Source organism: Grus americana, chromosome 2 (genome assembly GCF_028858705.1).
Source record: "Grus americana isolate bGruAme1 chromosome 2, bGruAme1.mat, whole genome shotgun sequence".
In the NCBI taxonomy this organism is placed as follows: domain Eukaryota; kingdom Metazoa; phylum Chordata; class Aves; order Gruiformes; family Gruidae; genus Grus; species Grus americana.
In genome coordinates, this window is record NC_072853.1 from 126,119,947 (window position 1) to 126,144,683 (window position 24,737).

Below are 24,737 nucleotides of genomic sequence, written 5' to 3' on the forward strand. Positions count from 1 at the left end.
AATAGGCTTAAGAGTCTGTATCTGCTTTGATTCATCAGAGAAATGATTTTGCCTCCCTTCAGACCTCCAAAGGTCTCTCAGTCCTACTCCCACCCTTTAAAACCTCCAGTATTTCTCAAGTACTTTCTCTCCTAATACGTAGTCTTTCACATACAAACTCTGACTTCATTTACATACTCCACTCAAAGGCCTTTGTACTCTCCTTTCTAACCCATCACTCTTTAACCAGCTGTCATTAATTTAAAATTGCATAGACTCCATCATTCATAGCTCCTTAACTTGCAGCACGTGTATTCAGCAGCAGATGGAAGCAGGAAGAAAAATTGCCTGTGCTGCTAGGTTTCATTTCCCAAGGCAGACAGAGGCTATAGATCAGGAAGGAAGAAGTAGGAGACTCAATAGGAAGATGCACACAAACTTTGTTGTGGTGTAGACGATGTTTGAACAGCTGTAAATAAGCAAAGAGCAGGGGGGTAATTGCATGAACAGAGAGGACAGAAGTCTTGAGTGAGACTGGGAAAGAGCCCTTAGGTTATGGCTGATTGAGGTGAAAAGGAATTTCTGAGTAAGGTGAGTTTTTGAAGATCACACAGGCTCAGGTTTATCTCCAAATAACAGCCTTGCTCTTTGCTATTCTTCAGCAAGCTGTTGCAGGTGTTTGCCTCACTGGAAATTAAGCAAAGTGGTTTTATTTCTTTTGTGTGAAGAATGGCGATGTTTTAAAATATTAATTTCCCAAAATGTGCTGTACTTTTTGAGTACTGGTCCATGACCAGTCCCAGGGACAGCCTCCTTTGCTGCTCTGTGTTGGCCAGTCTCAGTGGTGTGTTTGTGTAGGACTAGGGATACCCATTAGCCGGAGTAGGGACAACACTGAAATGGACATGAAGACCATCTCCACCTTTCTGCAGTGGACAGCCTTGCTTTCACCTTGCTCTTCACAATTTAAAATAAGTTTTTGTTAAAAACTAAAGGCAATAGTGTTCTACATACCTCAAAACTTCTGGTTTCTGCTCCAACTCTTTGGACCCATCTTGCTCCACAGTTGCTGCCCTTTGTCATTCCTTCAGCATGGCAGGAATTCAAAGCTTCCCTGACCTAGTCCCCTCTGGATTCCTGTTAGTGAATAGGTGACATAGGTCCTTTGTGGTGGAGAGGCTTTCCCTGACATAGCACAGTGCTGGCTGGCTGATGTGATGACAACTTGACTGCCACAAAGGTATCTGGCATCTGGGCCGCTCACTGACATTCATTTACAGTCCTGTGCTGCTCCCCCTGTTGTGTCAGCACAACTGATTGCATAGCTGGCTGAAAAACAGATTTAGGCTGGATCCTTTTCCTACCCTAGTTCTCTGACAGGCCTCGTCAGCAGCACAGGGATGCAACAGGGCAACCACAGTGGGGAAGGGCTGTTCAGTCAATGGTGCTGCTGAAGATATAGGTTAGCCTGGCCCTTAATAAACAGTAATAGTGGAAAGGAGAGCATTGTCAGTACACAGAACACTGAGAGATGAAAAGTCTTTGGGCAGAAGGAAAATGGCACTGGGAATTTGAGCTGTGCACGCAGAGTATCCATACACGTGGTAAGAAACAGCATTTGGAAGTGTGGAACATGGAAGACCTACACTGTCAATTGATTTTGTGGTTCCCTTCAAAGCCAGGTCTGGGATTCAGTCAGCCTACATTTCCTAGTTCTCCAAAACGGTTGACTTCTTCAGTGCCTGACCTGAGTAAGAGCTACAAGCATGCAGATGTTTGTAGCAACTGTGTTTATTAATTTCCAAACTGTGGCATGGTTCAATGAATGAAGATCTGTCACACTACAAAGTATGCATAAAGTTACATGAGATTGTGGGACAGAGAGGAGTATTACCTCTCATTCAGTCAAGAAGTTGCTAATAGGCCAGTCAAGTACAGCAAATAGCGACTGGTCCCTTAAAATAATATTTCTGGCTTTAAGCAACCTGGTCTAGTGGAAGCTGTCGCTGCCCACAGCAGGGACATTGGAACTAGATAATCTTTAAGGTCCCTTCCAACCAAAGCCGTTCTATGATTCTTAAGTTTTAATCCTCCTCTTGTTATTTTTTGAGTAAGACAGAATAAATTTGATGGGCACCCAGAAGGAGGGTGGAATATTGATGGATCTGGAGAAGCTCAAAAGGGAGAGTAGCATGCTTCAACAGGAAAATGATTGGAAATGAGTCAGGAGTGCAAATAGTCACCCTTTCAGATGTGATCTGAATGGTAGAGGCTTGTACAGGCTTTTCTTTCAGTTCTTCAACTTTGTCTTTTGTAAGCATTTGAAACTGGGTTGTTTATTTTGTAGATTGGAAATAAATACTTCTCCATGCGTTTCACTTTGACCTGATGGTGATTTTTAAGGTAACTGATTAACACAAGATATTTCTCACCCACAGATATGGTGAATCTTAAAGACAAAACTCTGAGATGCCTGAAGAAACACCCAGCTCCAGAGCGAGGAACCTGCTAGCAACTACGGTGAGTCGGCACAGAACCATACGAGCCTGTTGAAGGGCTGGCATTGGAAACATCAGGGCTGGGAGAAGTGGTGTGCAGGGAGGGCTTATAGCTAAGAGGGTTCCCCAGCATGCAGCAAGTCAGCAGAGAAGGCATCTGAGTCCCTGAGACTTGGATCACTTCTCTGAGAAATGTGAAACTCTGTGTTGTATCACCACATCACAGGTATCCATCCCACTGCTCTAGCAGTGGTGTGCCAGTGCTGAGCAATGCCAGGAGACCTCTTCTCTCTAGTTAAGGTGGATGAAAATGGAGGTAGCGCTGTATAACAGAGCAGAGCTTGCAGCTGAGTCAGAGCAGTCGATTTTAGCCTCCTAGGACAGACAGTGCTTAGTTCTGCCTTTCCTAATGCCTTCCTTTGCTGACTTAATGTCTTCAGCCTCTGATAAAGTATGAAGAGAATTAGATTACTTCTCATTCTTGCACACTGGGATATTTTAAGAGGAAACCCTTATTGCTGGCACATAATTGCAGTTCGCAGTTTTGCTGTCCCCAATGTCTTGAAGATGGGGGCAGATGTGTTTGTTATCTACCCATAACATCCCCATGGAGCAAGCAGGAAGATCTAGAACTTGCTGAGGGGACACTGAGAAGAAACCAAGAGTATCTCTAAGTGCTAGAAGAGAACTTTACAAAGTGGTAAAAACAGCATCCCAGGAAGTGGGGATCTTTGCCACTGTAGTGGCTGGAAGAGTCCTTCTGTAGCTGAAGTTCCAAAAAGTTGCCCCAGGATTTGATCTAATAATAAAAAATACTTCCAGATGATGGTCATGGCAGAAACCTGATTTCCAGCTGCCCTGCCATATCTATAAATTAGGCTATTAGCCTGCTACTCACTATTTCCTCCTGCCATTTGTAAGTAGCACAGAACGACAGGGTCTAATGTAATATGATATGGAAAGTTTTGAAGTAGATTTAAATTTAAAATGGAAAATGAAATGATGGTCCTGTGTGTAAGGGCTGATGTAATAGAAGAAAATGTATTCCTGTTGCCTAATGAATTTACTGGGAAATATATTGTCAATTATGCTCAGCTCTCTCTGCTAAAAGTCACCAAATAACAGCAGTGGTTATTTAAAGAGCTGCCAGTGCAGGGAAAATAGGAAGAAAAGGAGTGGAAATGCAAAGGCACCTGTGAGGCTGGCAGATGCATTAAAAAGTGGAAATAAAGAGAAACGGCTGTGTTACTGGACAAAGATAGACTGACTGCTAGAGGAAACCATGTTTCAAATATCATCTTTACATAGGTAACTCTCTGGAGGTTTCTGGCAGGTGCTTCATGCCCTAAGTTAGAATTTCACTGACACAGAAAAGACAGAAAGATATTTGAGACTCTAGTATTCTGTTGTTAGGATCCTCCACATCAAAACCTTGGAAAAATGGGGTTGGATTTTGTTTGTTTCTTTTCAAATAGTGTTTCTGAGTCATGTGCATGTCTGTTGATACAGTCTCTGTAAGACGAGACAAACCAGACTTTTCCCCAAAATAATTTCTGCAGTCCCTCAATAGCATTGAATGAGGTTTTCCTGGAAAGTAATCTGCATGTTATATTGGAAAGGAGAATTCTCTCCAGTAATTGGCATTCTGTAATAAAATGAACTGTGCTTGTATGAAGTATATAATCAGAGGGAAAAAAAGGAGTGCATGTTCTGCTCTGCGTTGTCCCTCTGTTGCACTAGCTCTCCATTAGAACTGTGTCATTAATCTCACAAGAGTTCTGCTGATAAAAGATGGGTTTCTGAACCAAGCCAGTGCATGTTTGGTCCTGAACCCATAGCCTGTGTTCATTCTCTACGGGTTACATTACTGGACTTTTTGGTGTAAGCGCTAAGTTTGATTGATTAGGCAGGTTTGATTATTCTTGGCCAAGGCATTAAGCACAATATGAAAGCCCAGCCATGAAAACCAATCACAAGGACAGAAGTGGACATGGTTGATCTAGTTTTACTTTCCGAGTGGCATTTTCAGGAAAAAAGAACAATATTATGGTTAAAAGATCCCATTATGAAGTTGCTGTAGCTTGAAAATGAAGCAACCTTTAATGTGATAAGTAGGCATTGTGGCATTCAGTAAAATAAAGAAGTCTTTCGCATTTAACCCTACAGCTAAAATCAGCATGCTTGGATTACTATATGGGCACAGCTTTTGCATACAAGCAGCAAAAGGCTTTGACTCCACTTTCTGAGAGTTTCAAGGTCCTTATTTCTATAGAGAAAGCTGTGATCTTTTAATGACTGTTACTTCTCTCAAAATGGTCTAAGCTTTTTCTAAAATTTTTCTCCTGCTTGATTGATTGATTGATTGATTGATTGATTTATAAAAGTTTCTTCACTTCAATCCATTTTGGTCCTTGGGACCAAAATGTGTTTGACAACTGTCTGCCATTGTAGGAGGTAGGCCTTTACCTTAATGGGTTTGGAATTCTTTTGTGTAATACTTGGGAAATAAAAAGTTTGTTCTATTACAGTGTGCTGACATGCAGAAAAACTAGTTCACCTGCTTCAGTTTTTTAGCAAGTCTCGGGTTGAATAATTCACCTCAAAACCAGCACTCAGATTGGTTTTCAAAGACTCAATTTTCAAACATTTCATGACTGTGTGAGACATTTATTTATTTCTGCCTTATTCATTCCAGCTCTGAGCAGCAGCCTCGTCTGGTTGAAAAATGCTAGCATTTGACCATGGCTGGGAGTCTGGTTTCTAACTCATGAATAGCTTGGCAGCATTACCAATTTAGCTATTATCTCCTGCTTCTATATCTGTCTGTGAAGAACTGCTTTCCAGGGGAAGTGTCTGACAAAGCAAACACGCACAAATATGTGTGTAAGTGCATGCAAGATCCTAGAAATGCCACGTTGGCACAGAAGAGCACTGCGCAGAAAATCCAGGGCAGGTGTTGGAAACTTAATATAGTCATGTCAGTATGTCACAGCATTTGGGCTAATAAATCACATCTCTGAGCAGGTCTCTGTGTAGGAGCAGCACAGCTTTGATCTTCTGCTTTCTTTTCTAATCCTGGAGGTGGAGCTGACTCAAGGACCTCCAGGCAGCATTTTGTCCAGATGGGTGGAACTGCCCTGCGTATCACAACACTGGAGGTAGGGCTGCTTCTCCAGAGGTGTGCGCTAAGTGGGAACCTACATGCAGATGTGTATGTCATTGTGTTCACTGGTTCATATCTCCTAGCTGCTTCATGTTAGGAAGGAAGGGTATGAGCAGGCTGACTTTCAGAAAAGCTGACAACAAATTACTCCCATTAACTTCAATGGGAATAGTCCTGAAAAGAAGCTGGCGTTGACTAGTGCCTTCTAGATGCTAGCAGTCTCTATACGTTCCTTACTGCAGAGACATGCCAAGTTTGATTAATTATCCTAGGATAGTACAGACCAGGATGCAGTAAAAGTAGCATGTGTATATATGTCAAATTGCTAATGACAACCCTGCCTACACTTCATATTGAAACAGTTCCAAGACACGTCAAAAAGAGGAGGTATATAGTAACTGACAGCAAAGAAAGCAATGTGAAATTTAAGCAGTCATCGTTAGAGCTGCATCCAAAAAGCAAAATGAGATTACTGTGAGACTAGCTAATGAGTTGGGACTCATGAATTTGAACTAATATCTGGCTTGATTGAATCCTTGCAGTGCCCTCTCAATCTGCAGAAGAAAGAAAGGAAATAGTTTACATTTTAGTATGGCAATGCAGACAGATGAGCCATTGATTAGAGATCCTCAGTTCAACAAAAAGAAGGAAAGAAGATGGACCCAAATGCATACAGCATGTCCTCAGATTTTTCCCAATAAGGTAGAGTTATTGCAAAATTTTCAGATGATTCACAGTGCCTGAAGTATTGTGTTTTCATGTTCTAATTCTCTGGATCTTGGAGATTTGAGTTTTCTTATCTGATTTAAACTCAGAAATTATTTTTAGTAATTACTTGGACAATTGTTCTAGCTAAGGAGACATTAATCTAGAAGTGTTTGGATAGTCTGTTTCTATGAACTGATCTTTCTTTAAAGCTTTACAACAGCAATAAAAAATATTCTTCAGCATTCCACTGTAACTGGCCATTTCAGCATGGGGAATATACCACCTCCATCAGCCCAGTGATTCAATGTCCCTGCTCTGCCTTGAAGGACTGAAAAATCCCCAAGTCCCAGGAAACACAACCTAAGGAGAAATGCCAAGTGACAGAAGATGGTAAGTGATTGAAGTGTCTTATATATGCATATTACAGTCTCTGTGGGGAAGCATTTACTGTCCTTTGGAGGCAGTTTGATCACCTCCATATGGACTGTTGAAAATGTCACAGCCTGTGATTTAGCTCACTAAGAAATACAAGATGTTTTCTTCCTTCTCTCCTGTAGATCTTTCTATCACCTGCCATCTTCCTGAGCCACTTCTAGAAACTGCAAAATTAGGAATGACAAAACACGCAAAAATGAATCATAGGTAGAAGTGACAGCTCAGAAATATCAAAATGTGCTGTAGGTGGGACTTGATTTAAAATGGAACATGAAAAAGAGCAGGAATTCTTTGAAAAAAAATAAGTGGTATGCAGAAAGTGGAAATCTGAAGGTTCTGAAAATCCTGGTGAGAAAAGAAATGGCAAAAAATCAACACAGCCAAGCGAACAAAGCAGAACGTATGTAATTAAGCTGCCGGATGTGTTAGAATTTGCTGATCCAGTTTTCTCCTGAGCATTGGCTTCTGTTTAAGTCAGTCCTGTCCAGGTCTCTGGTTATTACTGCCTCTTTAAATCTAGGATCAATTACTTTGGTTCACAATTGCTTCTGCTTTACAGGTTTATGTGTCTTTGATGACTCAGCATTCACAATGAAAGACACAATGATGTTTTGTTTGTATTGTTGCAATAGCTAAAGCTGAGTCAGCTGCTTTAAATATAATTTTACAGAGTTAACGTCTCATTCTTTATGACTCAAATGCTTTTTTTTCTTAACCATGCCTGCAGCCACTTGCAATGAAGCCTGTGAGCCAAAATGATCTGATGAACTATGAAAGTTGAATCCAAGTATTGAATCTGCTACCGTACCAAGGCCCTACTGCACGTCTAACTGCCTCTTTAAATGTAAACATGGAATTAGAGGAACTACCTATGTAAGTCCACAGTGCATCTGGCATTCAAAGTATCCTTCCGGGGCATGCAGTACAACAATTGCATTTATTTCTGCATTTTTAGGACACACTCTCAGACCTCATTTTGCGGAAATGACAACTTTGAATTCTTTCCCTATAAGGCTTCATTTGTGTCTTAAAGGTGTTCAGACTTTATCCTTTTGCATAGATGTGATATGGATCTGGACCAAACCCAACCTTTTGTTTGTTTCTTTCATAAACGAGATGCTTCATAAGAGAGACAGCGCCTGCCTCAAAGAGCTTGCAGTTTGCATGTAGGCCCAGAGATTGCTGAAGGATGCTGCTAACAGGTAAGGATGCACAAAGTAGTAGTGAGATGGCTGTGGGTTCTGGAGTACATAGCAGCCTTGAACATCTACATCTCTTAGGAGAAACTACAATGGAAAACACAAAACTAATTTGGGAAAAGATGCTTCTAGGGCATACCACACATACCTTTTCATGATTCCAGGACAATCGTAATCTGTGGCACACTGTACCTCTCACCTTTAGTTCTGTTATACCAGTCAATGTATTCAATGTAACTGTGGCATTTAAGATCTCTGGGGCCCTTGGGACTTAAACAAACAAATGTTCTTGTCACCTTGGTGCGATTCAGCTAAAGTATTGCAAAAAAGTGGGGAAAGAGGTTTTTGATTCTGGAGAAAGAGATAGAAGTCTTTGTCTTGATTTCAAAGAGCTTCGTCTCAGGGCGACAAAGCTGATGTCAGTTCTTCAATTCTGGAGAGGTCAGAGCCAGGGAAGCAGAATTAGGTGAATGTTCTGAAGTACTATCCCATCTGTATGACTTTATAAGTCGATTTTCTCCTCTTTTTTTGATCTTAGAGAGTGATCACTTATCTAGAGAAGGGAAAGCCTTGGGCTGGTCTGAGGCAAGAGTTTGCTGAACACATTTGTACTCTCATATGTGCTCCTGGTTCTGAGAAATATCAGGGCAGGCTTAAAGCAGCACTCTAAGGGGATGCCAGAGCTTTGAGGGAAAAATCTTTTCCAGGTCTGTTGGAACTACCTCGTGGAGCCAAAAAGCAGTGTAATTTTTCACTCCTGGACTGGTCTGAACATGCATTCCCTTTGACTGCAGACCAGCACATTAGTGTGGCACCAGCGTTCTTGTCCTGCAAGGAAGGAAAGGGGAGTTGTTTGCTGAGGGCTTTTAAAGTACGATGGGTTTTCTGCAAGCATGCAACAAGATGTAATTACTATAAAAATGGTCAAGTACCATTTTGTTTTAAAATGTGTTTTTCCTCTTGCAAGGGAGGACAAAAAGGTGAAAACACTGTATGCCTCTTATTGCATTTCTTCTTCATATGCATTGTATTGGCTTTTATCCCCTGAGGTATTAAAAAGGAAGGTTGTGAAAACTGTTTCAAAGAAATCAAACAGCACCCAAAATACTCATAAACAAAACAGTTATGCTGCATATATACAACCTTATGTGTGGCCTAACTCCTGACCTTGCAGTCTAATGCTCTCCTGTGCTGGTCACACAGACTCTCTAAAAGCAAATTACTCAGCATCAGCACAAGAAATGGACAGTTTATCCATGCTTTATACCAAAAACCTGTGCCTCACACAATAGCACCCATATGTCTCGGGCAGGATGAGATCCCTTCAGGTGATTAAACACTGTCCCAACAATGCTTCCCCTCCACTTTACCCAAAAACAGTTGATGGGGCAGCAGGATGCCAAACTTGTCTTAAATTTCAGCCATTCTTTTATAAGTGGCAAAGAGAGGTGGGATTAGACTGAAACTCTGTCCCAGTTTGCTCAGTTGTAGAGATGAGGATCTGTATCTCTAGCAAAAAAACAAACGAACAAACAAAAAAAACGCTCTCTGCTAGCGCAACAGCCCATTTGGCAGCCTCAGAGGTGATAACAGGCAACAAGGGGAAGGAACAGCTCTCACTGGAGGTGACAAATCTCAAATGAAGCCATGGAGATAAGCTAGGACATGGCCAGAGACACAGATATTTGAACAGGATGTCAGAATATCTAAAAAAATGCACATGGGGAGAAATGTTTTGTGAACCATTTCTTCAATGTGAACTGATCCTGTTGTACAGGCAGAAACATTCCCCTCGCAAGTGCCACCAGAGGCAACTACCCAGAAACCTTGGAAGCACTAAATCTGCATGTGCAATCAAGACCATATGAAAAAAGGAAAACAGAACTGAACATAGGTAATGAAAAATACAGAGATTATCAATAATCTACGATGAAAAAGGTAAATGACCACCCAGAAGCTATTCTTGGCCATAGTCTTCAGCTCAGTTTGTTCAGTGTTATGAAGCCTATAATGCTCTTACCTCTCTTTGTCACAGTCCTTGCAGGCAGAGGTGAGAGGGGTCACCTAGGTGGATTTCCCTGCAGCTTCTGTGAGGCTGATAACCTACTGAACTCTTGCACCACCGGAGTGCAGCTCCTGTGCTGTTTCTCATTCTGTCATTTGGCTTGGCCTGGTGACCCAGCTTCTTATCCCAGCCCAGTCTTAGTGGCTTAGGGCTAGGCACGTGAGTGGGGTGCAGCACTGCTTGCTTTACACTGAAAGGGCTGTGCTGACGAGGCTTCACCACCTCCTTCCTCTTCGCAATGTCAGCCTTTGCAGGTCCTGGGGAAAGAAATTCTCTGTAGTCTACATACCGTCTATGTGGTTTTTTCTTTAAACTCTGCACAGGCCCCAGTAACAGTCTGTCTTGGAGAGATTTCAAATTTAAGTACACCTATAAAGAAAACCCGGCAGGCAGACAGAGCTACCATGTTATCTTTCTTCTTCTTGCTTTTGCCTTTCTTTCCCTCTGTCATTATTCAGAAGACTGTCCAACCCAAAATTTGAGAGAAAAGACATGCTCTGTGTGTTTGGCCTGAGATAGTCTCTGTTATGTTTCACTGTGTAATTCCCCTTTGGTCACCTCACTTTTGCTTGTGACAACATGTGTGTGAAATGCTAAGTTCAAGCAGTGATGCGGGGATAGGGATACCACAGGCTTTGTATGTAGGAAGGTCTAATGAGATTAATGTTAATGCCTGATTGTATAATGCACACACAGATGTGTACATGTAAGTATGGATATTCCTCCAAAGGAAATCCTTGAGATCTTTCCTCTCTCTAAAATATCATAACGCACATTTTTTGCAAACTGTTTGCAAAGACAAAGGTGTTAGCATTAATTCTGTTTGAACATCAAAGCTTTTTCTCATGGGAAACTTCTCTCTCCTTCCAGACTTCCTGCAGTACTTGCCTGCCTGAAGCTAGGGAGGGACTTTTATGCTAAGATGTGACAGGATCAGGTCCTCTGTTGTAGTTGCATGCTGGTGATTGGCATCTCCCCACCTCCTCTGAGGAGGGTTTGTGCATACCTTCTTCAGAAGCTCTTATTGAGGGTAGGAAGGGAGGGCAGAGCCCATACTCTCTGATCCCAGCACAACCTGAGCACAAAGAACCTGATTAAGAAATGGGATTGTAACAGAAGGAGCCAGTGATCTCTGAGAGGGTTTTAAAGACTATCTGATGGATTAATTTGACTGAGCTTTCTGGCTGTCTTTCCATACATGCTGGCTGCTTTTTTTGTCTGTATTTTGGCTAAGAAGAAAATCGTGATAGATTATCTAAGAAGCTTAGCCCTTCTTCCTTTTCAGAAGCTGGTGCAGTGTATTTCCTTTCCTAGAAGTGCTGCCTTCCACAGGTAGTACAAATGTATGTGCTTTTAGAACTTCATGCAATCAAGTCAGCTGTGTTGTTTCGGCATTATTTTTGCAAGCAATGCCTTAAACATCCACATTTCCAAAAGCAGGGACATAGAAGAAACACTATGTGGATAGGTAACCAGTGTTGACTTTCTCAGTCTTGCTTGTCTTTCCAAAATGGTCTCTGAAGTGATTTTTTTCCAAAAAGTAAATGGTTGTAATTAAGAGAGAAAAATGAGCTGTTAATCAGAAACACACTATTTGCTATAACAGCTCAGATACACCTGGGGCAGAGATTGCCATGTGTGATACATCCATATTAAACAGCATATGGGCAGGCTTTTCTTTTCATGGTTGCCTTTCTGATTAAAAATGAGTATTGTTCTTGCACAGATGGCTTAAGCCCAAGCAGAGTCTGGATGCCTCAGTTGTCCACTGCATCCTCTGTTATATTCAGTGCTAAAGAGGAAAGGTACTTAGGTTCACTCTGCAAATAGGATATGCTGAGCACTTTTTGTGCCCTGCTAATAAAAACCAGAAATGCCAGTGATTAATATACTGAAGTGACTGTTGTATAAAGGATACTAGACACTGAAGTTGAGGTTAATAGGAAGAACTGCATCAGATTCATTTGGGATTCACAGAGGTAATGTAGTTTATGAAGTTGCTATTAGGTCCTTTCCTCCTTTCCTGAGTACTTGAGTGTCCCAGATTCACAGAGCTAATCCAAGAACATGTGTGTACATAAAATTGCTTCAAGGTGTGGTCATGGTATGCAGCTATAACTCTAGACAGTTGTATGTTCTGATGTACGTGTGATGTGGTAGACCAGGCCTTTGAGGCACATAAGTCAGTGCAACGCTATTGACTTCTGGGCCTTATCAGGAGACACAATAACCTGTTTCAACAGCAACCTGTGCTTTGTCTCACATTCCATTTAGGTCTCATCATGGATTAGCACCATCTGAGGACACAGAAAAGCAAATGTTAAAGGCAAACAGCAGTAGCGGTACAGAAGCCTCTCACAATGAGATAAAGATAAACTCAGAGATCAGTGAGAAGTACTGTTTCCTTTTATGCACTCGTACTCCTAACCTCATCTACAAAAGCCACAGACAACTCTCAATCATCATGCAATGTTTCCATGTATAAGGATTCCTTTGGCAGACTTCAAGATAGCATAATCTTGCAGATAGAAAGTATTGTATTTAGAATTCAGAATTCTTGCAGTGCAGAAGAGATGTAAATTCACCAGAAGTGATTAACAGAGAATTCTTTCAGTGCAAAGGAAGATAATAGTTGAAGAAAATATGAATAATTGTAAAAGGAAGGGAGATAGTAGGTGAAATTCCTCCAGTTTTATGGTTAGTTGGGCTGAAAACTGTAGTGGTTCAGGAGTTGTTTCATGGACAAGGCTGCTACTATAAAGTTGGTAACTTCCATGAGAGGAGCAGAGCAGAAAATTGAAAATAGGAACAATTTTAGATACTGGATTTTAATGTACTGCTGCATGTTTATCAGAGATCTTGGAAATGCATTGCATTTTCCAGGAATCCCAGTTCCATCACCACCAAATTTGCCATAATGTTATTAGAACTTTTTCCTAAGAAAAACATTCCAGATGTCCATAGGTGAAAAGGATCAAAGTTCAGTAGCTGATAGATCTGTGCCCAGAAGCTTCAGCACGCCACTGCTGGTGTGCTATAAACACTAACATACAAGGTGGAGCTGACCGCAGAATGGGAGCAGGATTCCTTCAGCAAAATTTGACTTGTCATTCAAGTCATGGAAGTCCTGTAGGTTTCATCAGATTAATTCTCTCTGACCTATCATCCTAGTGCACACATACCTATCCACCCACCCATCCACCCACCCATTGCCCTTAATTTAAATTAGCCTTAAAAAGATAAAGATCTTCCTTATTCTGAATTTGGAAGACTGCAATTTCTTTGAAGAATGAGACGTATTTAAACAAGGAGTTTACCTGAAAGCTCAGTTTTATTTCAGAAGAATGAGTGCCTATAAATAGTTTTTGGTTGTCTCAGAGGCTGGCTTCAACACAGAGATTGTTTCTGGCCTGTGTTAATTTGGTAAGAGCCATATCTCCAACTCATGCTAATGGCCTCTCAGCTCAGGTGGCTTCAGTGATTTCTGGGAGATATCTCCCAAATAGCATCTGACAGAACAGATGCTATTAAACACGAGTAAGAGTACTGCAATCAGGTCTGTATCAAGGTGAGAATCTTGATTGAAAGCCCTTGAAAATGGATTAGGCTTTCGCAGTTGTTTTAACACTGATTGTTTTCTGCTAGCTACCATGCTGCCTATCTCTGTTGTTCTCCATGTTTCTCCTGCTGCCCTACCCTGCAGACTTAGCATTCTCTGTCTTTGCCTGCTTTTCTCCACTCCTTTTCCTTTCCAAGATAATGATGAGATGTTGAAGAGACTCTGAATCACCCTGGAACATCTCAAAAAAATCCTCTTTACCTGAGCATTTACTGTAATTCTATATTTGAGGTGCCCAGATCTCTACCGTGGCTACCAGAAACAAGTTTTATTGAGGCAGAAGTGATTAAGACATCTATAGCCTGACACATTCAGAGAAATACAATTGATTTTCACAAGAAAGCCTGATCCTCCAGCACTGAAGGCTCACGTTCAAAGAAGTTCAGAATCTTTCTCAGCTGCACTTAGATTAAAGGAAAGCTATTGATGTGATGGGTGGCTTATTCCCTGGAGAGCCATAATGAACAGCAAGTGCCCATCTGGGACAGCGCATTTCAAAGGGGCTTCATTCACTGAAAGCTTGGAATCATCTGCTTATTCCATGGGTCAGAAGGGGATATGAATATATTAAGACCAGTTGAATGACTGTATTGGTTTATAATAACTATCCATCTAACCCAAGTACCCTGCTACCAAAAGTATTTATGAACAGACATCTAAGGAAGAATAAGAAATGGCAAACACTTGTGACACTCCTAAATCTCTCTCAGGCCCCAACTCTTTCTACTTCAGGGACTTCCTGGCTTGGATGTGTTTTTTCCGTGTCTGTAGCAATTTTTCACTGTATATCTCTTCCATGCACTTGTGCAGTCTCATTTGAATTCATGTCAATTTTTAGCACCCTGAAGTAATATAGCAATAAGTTCCACAGTCTACTGTCTACTGTGTGAATAATCAAAAATATTTTGTTTGTATAGGACTTATCCCATGTTATCTTTATTAGATGCTGTCCAGTTCTTGTACTAAAAGACACTGAACAAACAAACTCTTTCCATCCACAGTACACTTATTTTGTAAATATATACCATATCACCCCCAGTTACCCTTTTCCAGACTACAGTGCTTAGTCTGTTCGTTTATCCTTAATATGACAAGCCTTTCATGCCCTTGATCATCCTTGTTGCCTTTCTCTCAGCCTTCTCAAAGTCTGAAGTACCTTCCAAGATGAGGAGATGAGAAATGCACATTGTATTCAAATGGTGGACAAACCATGGATTTATACAGTCACATAATAATGTTCCATTTTGTTCTGTATTTATTTTCTAGTAACACCGAACATTTGAGTTGCAGTGTTGACTGATACTGGGTAATGAACTACTGTTTGAATGGAGCCACTTATGAGAACCACAGGACCTCCTAAGTGGTGAGGACCAGTTTAAAGCCCATCATTTTGTATGTGAAGTTTGGGTTATTTTTCCAATGCTTATTGCTTTGCATTTAGCTACACCAAGCATCATCTGGTATTTTGTTACACATTTTATTCTGTTTCTCAGTCTTGCTCTAAGACTTCATACAGTCAGCCTGTACCGGTGTGTCACCAGCAAGCTTTCTCATTCCACTATTCAATCATTTTCCAGGTTTCCTTATGAATATGTTGAACAGTAAAGATCCCAGCATAGATGCCTGAAAAATTCCTCTTGATTCCTCTCTCCATTGAAAGAACTGATCATTTGTTCTGTTTCCTGTCTTGTAATCATGCAAGACCTTCCCTCTAAGAGCTGCTTTTGGTGAGGGCCTTTGCCAAAGCCTTCTGGAATTACAAATAGACTACATTGGCCAAATAACCCTGCCCACAAGCTTGTTGACACCTTCACAAAAAAAGCAGAATTACAGCCTTTTATATAAAGCTCCTCCGACTCTATCTGAATGGATTATTTATGGTAAAATGCTTATGCAGTTGCCTGCTAACTCTTTATACTTTCTATTAGTTTGTTCAATATGGACATCAGTTTGATGTTCCTGTAATTCTCCAGTGGGACCTCTGCATCACATATGTTATCCTCTAGTCCTAAGTACCCAGACTGTTTTAAATGAAAGGTTACACAAGTCTCTCAGCAATTCAGCTATTTCATCCTTGAATTGCTTCAAAACTCTTGAGTGATTACCATCTGGTCTTGGCAATGTGTTACTGTTCTTTATATCATTTGTTCCCAAACTCCTTCTGTAGTCACTTCAGTATCTTTTATGACCTGAACTAACCCAAGAGTTACTTTACTTCTGGGTAGGCCAGGGCGTAAAGCAATTGAGCGACTAATGTTTTTCTGAAAGCACAGATCTTGCTGATGACATTTGGGTTAGGCTGGGCTATGGGTTGGTTGTATTGTCTCTGCTAACCAGTAATTAAACGTGTAGAGGTACTGTATAAAGGGAAGTAATGGTGTAGTAAAGAGATGGTCATTTGACGTCACTAATTTTGAGGGGTGTCTGTGCTTTGAACACTGGCTGCATTGTTCAGGGGACAAAGTGCCATAAAGTCAGGAGTACCAGCACTGAGGTGCCCACCCAGTTACCCCCACCAGCATCTGGTGTCTTGCCACAAAACCCCAATTATTATCTGGAAGCAGAGATGTTAGAGAGCATTGCAAGAGCCAGGTTATGAAGCAGGAGCTACATGCTGTGGTGGGGGGGCCCAAAGGGCACAGCTTGAGCAAAACCTTTTTTTGTCACAGCCTAACTACAGCCTCCAGAGAGCTCACAGCTAAAAGCAGAGCACGCAGGGACAGGGCTGCCCAGAATGGCAGAGCATTATATACGGCTCTTCATAAAAGCAATTACAAATGGCTTTTCTTACACTTAGAAGTATTTGGAAACCAACAACTTTTTTAAGGCTGGAATGACATTATCTTGCTGTATGCTGGCCTCAGTTTAGGCTGAGTCCTTGTGTTGAAGCAGGGGGTGTTGCATTTGGCCTGCACAGGGGGGGTTGAATTTGTGTACTGGCATCAGCTTGGTTCTGCATCTGCACAAGGTGCTTCCATGGCTCCTTTTGCCACGGTATTTGGGAGCAGCGAGGGATGGCTGCACTTCCCTGGAGCTTGGCATTGTCCTGAGGGAAAGTCTGCAAAGCAGCTCTGCTTGCCAGCTGATTTCTCCATGGGTCAGCAGAGCCAATCCTCATGACTTCCAGGCCTCACAAAGAATATTCTTCCTCTTTGCTTTCTAATAAATAAGAACACTTGGATTGGTTCATACTGTTCCTTCAAGCTTCTTTATTTCACTGTCTCTACAGTGAAAAGATTATAGATCTTCTCCTGTCAGCTTTCAGCTCTGCGCTGCTTCTGTCTCTGTAAGTTGCATAGGCAGAAGGCACTAAAAGCATCAAAATAAATCCCTGGAATATACAAGCAGACATTTCTTAGGCATTTGCATGAGACTAATTCTATAATTTATCAAGTTGGGCCCCGAGGGAGCATCTTCTCTCTCCAACCAAGAGCAGAGTAGCATGAGCTAAGACTTTTTTTGGTCAAGCAATAATAGCGGCTACTGGTAGATGACTTGCTTAAGTGAGTTTTCATCGAGCTAAAACAGAACAGTTAAGATAAGGCTTAATAACAGGTGTGTTTTAACCTTAATAGCACATTACTCTGAACTAATCTCATGACGATCCATAAGTCCCATCGATCCACAGCTAGTTTCATGTCTTAATGAGAGTTGCTTAACAGTGGGCTGTGCTCTGGACTACACAGAAGTGTGTTTGCACTGTGCCAACTCCATATAATGTAAAATAAAAATCTGTTTTGCATGTATCATTATCGTCTAAAAAAACCGCCCACCCTCTCCCCTACTGTAAATAGTTAATAGTGGAAGGAGTAGTGAAAAACAGCAAGAAATTGCAGGAAAGTTTATGCTAGACTTAAAGGCTGAAGGGCACAGAGAGAGAGATTAAGAGATTTTAGAGAACTGGGAAAGTCATGATGAGAAATGGCAGTAAGTTTGTCTAAGGGTCACACCTGTCTCCCTGCCTTCAGCCACCTGAGAGGTAGATGTGCAGTCTAAGATGCTCTGGCACGCTGGGCCATGTGAAAAATCTGTCTTCAACTCCTGTCTCAAGACAGAATGAACTGCTCTTTTGGAGGTGTTCATGGTCCAGGTGGACTGTGGAGGAAAACTAGGCCACTAGCTTGGGTGGGTAAAGTTAGCAGAGATGAACTCCAGACCCGCTCTAGTCTTGAGCAAGGGTTTTAGGGTTCAGTTTTTAAAGCAGCAGCCATGCAATTCCATGTGTGGGACATGCCACTGATTTGAAGGTACATTCTTCCTCTTGTGATTAATGCAAATCCTTAAGTTATCCTCTGTGAAGATTTTGCAAAGTTCTGTTGTTGACTTTGGATCTTTCTCTGATTCCAGCTTTGATGTTTTGGGGGTACATTTGCTCAAAAGTCAGCAATTATGCATGCAGGTACCTGAATTCCACCTGGTGAGTTGGATATTTTTGTGACTCTGAAAAGTCTCTTTTGCTTTCATTTCAGAGTCCCACTTTTCTCCATTTTATAAAACATGATACCTGAGTTGTAGGTGTGTTGCAAGGATTAACGAATTAATGCTTGGAAAATGCTATAGAAAATGTAGAACTGCTTTAGAAAAGTCAGTCATTTTCTATATTGTTAATTTTTAAAGATCTGATTACCACATTAATTAAACCAACTAATTAAAGTAATCTTGTAGGATAATATGCAGCCCCCTAATAGATCTCCTTTGATTTGGATCTCAAAGATTTCTTTATTTTGCTCTTTTCTTTGTCTTGATCTCTTGCCAAACTATAACACTGCAGCTGTTTAACACGCACTCTGGCTTTTCTTAGGAGACTCTCTGCTGGGAGTGGACATAATGATCTATATTAAGTACTTCCAAGCTCTTCCTATTCCCAACTGCTGCTCACAGATGGACCAGCAGTTAAGTCCGTCCTTGCTCCCTCCCTAGACTAAACTTGGTATTCAGCATGCTCTTTTTTTTTTTTAAACAGCAGTAAACCACCTTGATGCCTAAGGGTCAGGTGTGGAGTCTGTAGTGGGCCTGCAATGAAAAGAGGTGGAAATGCAGGTCTCTCACCCTCTCCTTTTCTTAACCTTTCCCCATCTCCTGCACCTAAAAGATCTGAGGTCCCTTCCCATTACTTCTTATGTAAAACATCTCCTAAGATCTGTGTTTCATAGAATCATGACCAGTCTAACCCTAACCAAGCAGATCCCTGAAAGGCCAAAGTCTGCTCTCCTGAAGTCCAGGGTAGTCAGCTTGCTGTGCACCCTCCTCACTGTCCTAAGTATCTGGAACTCCACCATTTCATGGTCACTGCAGCCCAAGCTGTTCTTGAGCTTCACATTCTCCACCAGCTTCTCCTTGTTGGTGAGAACAAGGTCCAGCATAGCACCTCTGCTCGTTGGATACTCTATCACTTGGAGAAGGAAGTTATCATCAATGCATTCCAGGAATCTCCTGCATTGCTTATGCCCTGCTGTGTTGTCCCTCCAACAGATATCAGAGTGGTTGAGGTCCAGGGCTTGTGAACATGAGGCTGCTCCTATTTGTCTATAGAGGTCCTCGTCTGCTCGGTCTTCCTGGTTGGGTGGCCTGTATGAGACCCCCACTATAGTGTCACCTATGCCTGCCCTCCCTTTAATCCTGACCCATAAGCTCTTGATTGGCTCCTCATCCATCCCCATGTGGAGCTCCATGCACTCTGGCTGGTCATTGACATAGAGCGCAACACCCCCTCCTCATTTCCTGGGCCTGTTATTCCTAAAGAGCCTGTATCTTTCCATTCCAACACTCCAGTCATAGAAGCCATCCCACTGTGTCTCCGTGACGCTGATAAGATCATAGCCCTGCAGGTGTGTGCACATGTCTAACTCCTCTTGTTTATTCCCCATGCTACATGTGTTTGCACAGAGGCATTTCATTTGGGCCCCCATTTCAAGCTACAGTTTAGAAGCCGATCTGTGAACATTTAATCCAAATCTGGTTTTACCTTAAGTGTCTTTGTCATATTTCAACGTTGTCCATTAAATGCAATTTTTGTATTGTATCATGTTTAAGATTACTATCAAGTGCACTTCTAACTCTTACGAATTGCCTTGTTTCTACCCAGAGCCCACTCTTTACTACAGAACATTGATCTGAATTTCTAAAGTGACTCAGATGGAAAATGGTTTTGAAGAAAAGGGCTATTTAGTAACTGAAAAGGCTCACTCAGCAGATCAGAGAATAGTTTTAGCTGTTCAAGTTAGAGAGATATATGGCTACAGTCTCATACGATTGCATAGCTAATAGTACACATACTATTGTCTAAAAATTCCTATTTGTCTTCCAGATTTGCTCAACTCTTTTACTAAGTCAGTCCATAAAGACATACAGTTGTTTGTATATTTTAGCAGAAGAAAACTGCCCTTCTGCTTGAAAAAACAGAAAGGTAACTTTGAGGTTTCAGTGTTGTACTCTATTACAATCCTTCATGCTTGCCCTGATCACCTTTGTCACGAAAAGCAGAATTTAAGAGTAGCTGTATTAATTTCTCATAAGCAGGCTGTGGTTTAAACATGGCTATATTACAAAATTAGGTGGGCAGTTTGGAAAGAATGTATTTTCTTCTAGTCTTTAACAGTTTTATGTCTATTTTCAATCCCTTTATTGCAACACAAGTCTTTCTTAATGGTGTTGAAATGTAGTGATTTCTTTCAGGCTTAGAGCTTGAGGTGTGTAAGGGAGTAGCATTTAGCAAGCATATAGGCATTTTTTTTGTCAGGATGGTCTTTGGCCATCGCGAGACCTGCCAGGGCAATTTTCCTGTGGTTTCAGGACACTTTCTACTCCTGGGAGGCCAGTGGGAGCCCAGAGCTCAAGGTAACTGTGATGGCAATGAGGGGCTTCTTGTTGCCCTGGCCATTGCCCTGGCCATTACCCTGGCAGTATGTGCAACGTGGGACGATGTTAACGAGGAGGTAATGGCTACCTTATTCCCTTTTCCACATCACTTCTAAAGGACAGTGTTGCTCCTCACAGGATCAAGTATAAAAGGCAGCATTTGTTTGTGTCCTTTGTGTATATAAAGTCATCCACAAAAATGGACTAAACAGCACAGACTACCCTGTAGGAAATAAAAAGCAGAGGAACATAAACTTCTCTGTGGTAATGAAGAAAATTAAAATGGTTTTCTGGAAAGTAGTGCTCTTTCTATGTGATACATAAAATACTTTGTTTTTCTTCACTTGCTGCTTTCCATTATGTAGTTATGAATTATGAAAAGACCTTTGCGGCTCTCTGCATATTCCTAAGAACACAACAGTCGTTTTCCTCCTTTTGTCTCTTAGGTGGAAGTACACCATCATCAGATACTTTCATATAAAGATTAGTGATTAATGCTCCTTACTATAACAGATAGAAACAGCTAGATGTCTGCTAATGCACTTCCAAATATTTCCAAAGAGTGGCTGTGGAGAGACTTTTCAGATTTGCATTCAGAAGGTAATGACCTGATAGTAAAAGAAAACTAAATTGGATGGATGGAAATATATTGTCACTGTGTCTTAAACCCAAATCACCTACTGGGTTTCTATTTCACTTCTGCCGTTTGCTAGGTAATGAAGGATAGACTTCTAGCATTCATTATAACATGGCATTATAGTTATGACTGAGAAAACACTCTCGTGCTGAAACCTTCTATTCAGCTGCATAAAACTTTCAGGCAAAATTACTCTTTGGGCTGAAATTACTTATGCTTGTTCTCCTCCCAGACGTAATTTGTTTTTTAAAAGTATTACAATGCTCTTTGGTGGTGGTGAGAGAAATACATTTTTAAAAAAGCAAAAGAAAAGAAATTACTTTATTACAAAATGGGATTCTTTGATCATTAAGAAATGACTAACAATTACAACTTCAGACTTGCTGGGTTTCATACCTAAGGAGCACAGGTGATTGTTCTGTGTTTGGAAAAGTTTCACTGGGTAGAAATATCAGCACAATCTTGCCAATTCCATTTACCTTTTTGAGGTAACCATGAATCATTCTGCAAATATATGTTCAGGGTATCTGCGAGTGTTTATGTTTGTGCAGGCAATGGGACACTCCATGTTCGCAGAGGACCGTGTGGCTAACAATGTATTTGTGACTTTTGAGTTCTACTGCAAAAATTGGCCCTTGGTATTTATTTTCTTGCTTCCTTTCCAATAGGTTATAATGAGAAGGAACCCAAAGTCAGCACTGAGCAGCAACAATTTAAAGCGGATTGCGATGGATGTTGCTTTACTTGTCCAATATGAATTGTCTTGCCTGTATAAATCTTAGAAGAAGAAAGCAACAATCCAATGAATTTTCATGTACGCAGTTACATTTGTAAGTAAACCAGTGCAATTGGGTAGGCAAATAATTTATGAAATTAAGATTATTCTTTTTCATTATTATTTTCAGACTTCAGTGGAATTGAAAGAACATTCAAATGTAGCATATGAGGAGAAGTAGCTTATGTTCAGCTATTCATCTTGTTGGAGGCATGAAGAAATTAATTGGTTGTTCCATCTCTTGGTTTTGCATATTCACCGATGTCACTGTAGGAGTTGTGCCAGGAATGACAATAGTGTCAGTGAAATGTTTCCTAGTACCACAAGAAGATACTACTAATCTAGTAAGGTGAAGAGGTGAGAGGAGTACTTGGGATGTTATTGGATTGCCTTTCTGACAGAGACATTTTATTTCAAATCATACAGTATGTCTCTTGTTTGTAAGGAGAGACTCTGAGAAATGTTCAAAATAAAATCTAGCAGTACAGCCTGCCAGGCTTTTGAGTCTGTGCATGTCCGTCCATTCTACTGCCATTGGCAATAGTGCACCATAATGGCAATCCCTCAGAAACCTGATATTCTGCTCTGGTAATTTTATACCAAGTCTCAGTGGTCAAATAATCATGGGATTTCCCCATAATTCGATGCACACAGGGAAGTCTGGTCTACAGACTGGGCCATACATTGAATAAAGGGAAACCATGTCACCTGTGACCCTATTCCATCACTTTGAGGTTAAGCTGACCAAGAAACCATAAGGAGAGCTGATCTTCATATTTTTAGCTCATCACTTCCAAATCTGATATAATAATTTGGAGTTTTAGAGTACCTATCAGAACTCTTGTTTGGGTATATAAGTGGAAAGCGGGAAGGTCAGTTGTGGTTCCCCAAAGTTTCCCTTCAGGACATTTCAGCTATGTTGGGGATAGTCTATGATCAGAAGGAATTGTTCTAGGAATCATACTGCAGACCAGACAGATTAGTAAGTCAATAACTAGGTAAGCTGATTTTAAAGAATTCCCTGTGATTTTATGGGGGAAGAGAAATGAAAGGATTCCGTCACAACAAACCAGTCCTCATTAGTGAGAGCTGTCACCCAGGGAACAGGTAATAAAGCTATAGGAAAGAAAACAGAATGTAGCTAGAAGAGAGAGAAGGGAGATAGAATTAGCAGCAGGATGTAAGTCACACATTGCAAAACCCACCTAAGATGCAGCAAAACCTGAAGAAATGAATCTGTGAATTTCCCTTTGGCCAGTCTCCTCTAGTGGAGACTGAGGCTCGTACCTAACCTTTTTGGTCTTCATTTCATTATGTACCAGATGTTTTGGCATAGCCTGCACCTCCACTTGACAGAGCCCTGGAAGGCACAATGGCAAATAAGGGGGCAGACATTAATATATTAAGGTATTCATTGCATCACTGATCCTTAGTGCTCTAAGAGATCTGGTTTTATAGCTCCTAAATACTTTGAGGTTTATGATTTTACAAGAGAACTGTAAGCCAGAGCCAAACTTGGGCACCCAGTACCTAGGATTATAGGACTGTTTTTCCTCCAAAAGCCAATCCTTTCAGTCTGTGATCCAGTACTTGGAGGACATGGCTGTATTGCATCAAAGCTTCATTTATCTCAAACCTGGCAGTGTCCTAGGTTCTTCCAGTCACCAGAAATAACCTCTGGTATCTCAAAAAAAGAGAGCGGGAACATTAAGGTGGGGGATAAAAATCTCCTATGTGTCTCTTGTGACTGAAATTCTTCAGGAAAATAAGCCTTCTTCATTTTAATGACCAATGTTTAAAATGTAGAGAAGTCTACAAAAAAAAGTACACCTTAGCTTCCTCTATCCTCTGTCCCCCATGCAAAGCAGGCCCTGGTTATCAGCAGTATAGACAGCTTAAAAATTCAGTGAAATTTAACAAAAGCTGCAAAATCCACTTTTAAAGCTATCACTCTGGCCAGAGTTGGCACTTTTGTGCCTTGCTTTAATGAGAGCTTTTCTCAACAATGGGTGATCTTAAAGGAGACCTCCGAAAATGTATTTTTTAATATTGCCACTTAACTATGTTCTGAACTCCTTATGAAACCAGCGTCTCACTCCTTCTCTCTGCTCCAACAGTGTAAAACATACTGTCAGCCTTTTCTTTTCTAGCGCTGAAATACCTAGGCTCACTGAGAATCAGTGTTTTCCACTGAACCCTGAAACATTAACAAGAGCTAACCTGTTTCAGCCAATGCCCCAGCGAAGTCAGCAGGAGCAGCCCGCTCTGAAAATGCAGCAATGGGCTAGTGAATAAACTGTGACAGACTTTGCAAGAATACATTTAGCCTATCTTCTCCTCACATGCCCAGATTTGCACATTTCTCTGTGTTATGAGATAAAGTAAAACACCCTGAAGTGTATTCGGCATCCCCTTAAATGGTCTTTGAAGTCAAAGCATCATAAGTAACACCACTACCAAGGTGGGTCTAGATTTCTCTCCGGGCCTGACCTCTACTTTGTGACACTTGGAGAGCTGAAACAAGGTTTATATTAATAAGAGTGGAAAGGGGTGCTGCTCACAATTTGGGGTCTGCTAAGGAGGACTGAATGGTTCAGCCAGCTCTGGGAATATTTGTCTGTTGCAGGGACAAGGAGGACAGGGCTGCACTGAGCAATGATACAAGTGTGACTTGCTGCCAGATTTGCCAGAGAGACTCAGAATAACAGAAATGTCAGTTCCTGGCAGGAGGTTTTTTACTTTGTTCAGACTTCTCTATCTGAAGTTTACAGATTTTTCTATTGGAATAATTATCCAGCTGA

General features: G+C 41.2%; 1 long non-coding RNA gene across 1 annotated transcript; it reads left to right on the forward strand.

The window, feature by feature from the left end:
* Positions 1–6,546: 6,546 nt before the first annotated feature.
* LOC129203767 (uncharacterized) lies at positions 6,547–21,984 on the forward strand. The gene is made up of 3 exons (XR_008576144.1): positions 6,547–6,738; positions 7,900–7,985; positions 21,830–21,984. It is a non-coding gene; the product is annotated as an uncharacterized LOC129203767 (long non-coding RNA).
* The last annotated feature ends 2,753 nt before the right edge of the window (positions 21,985–24,737 follow it).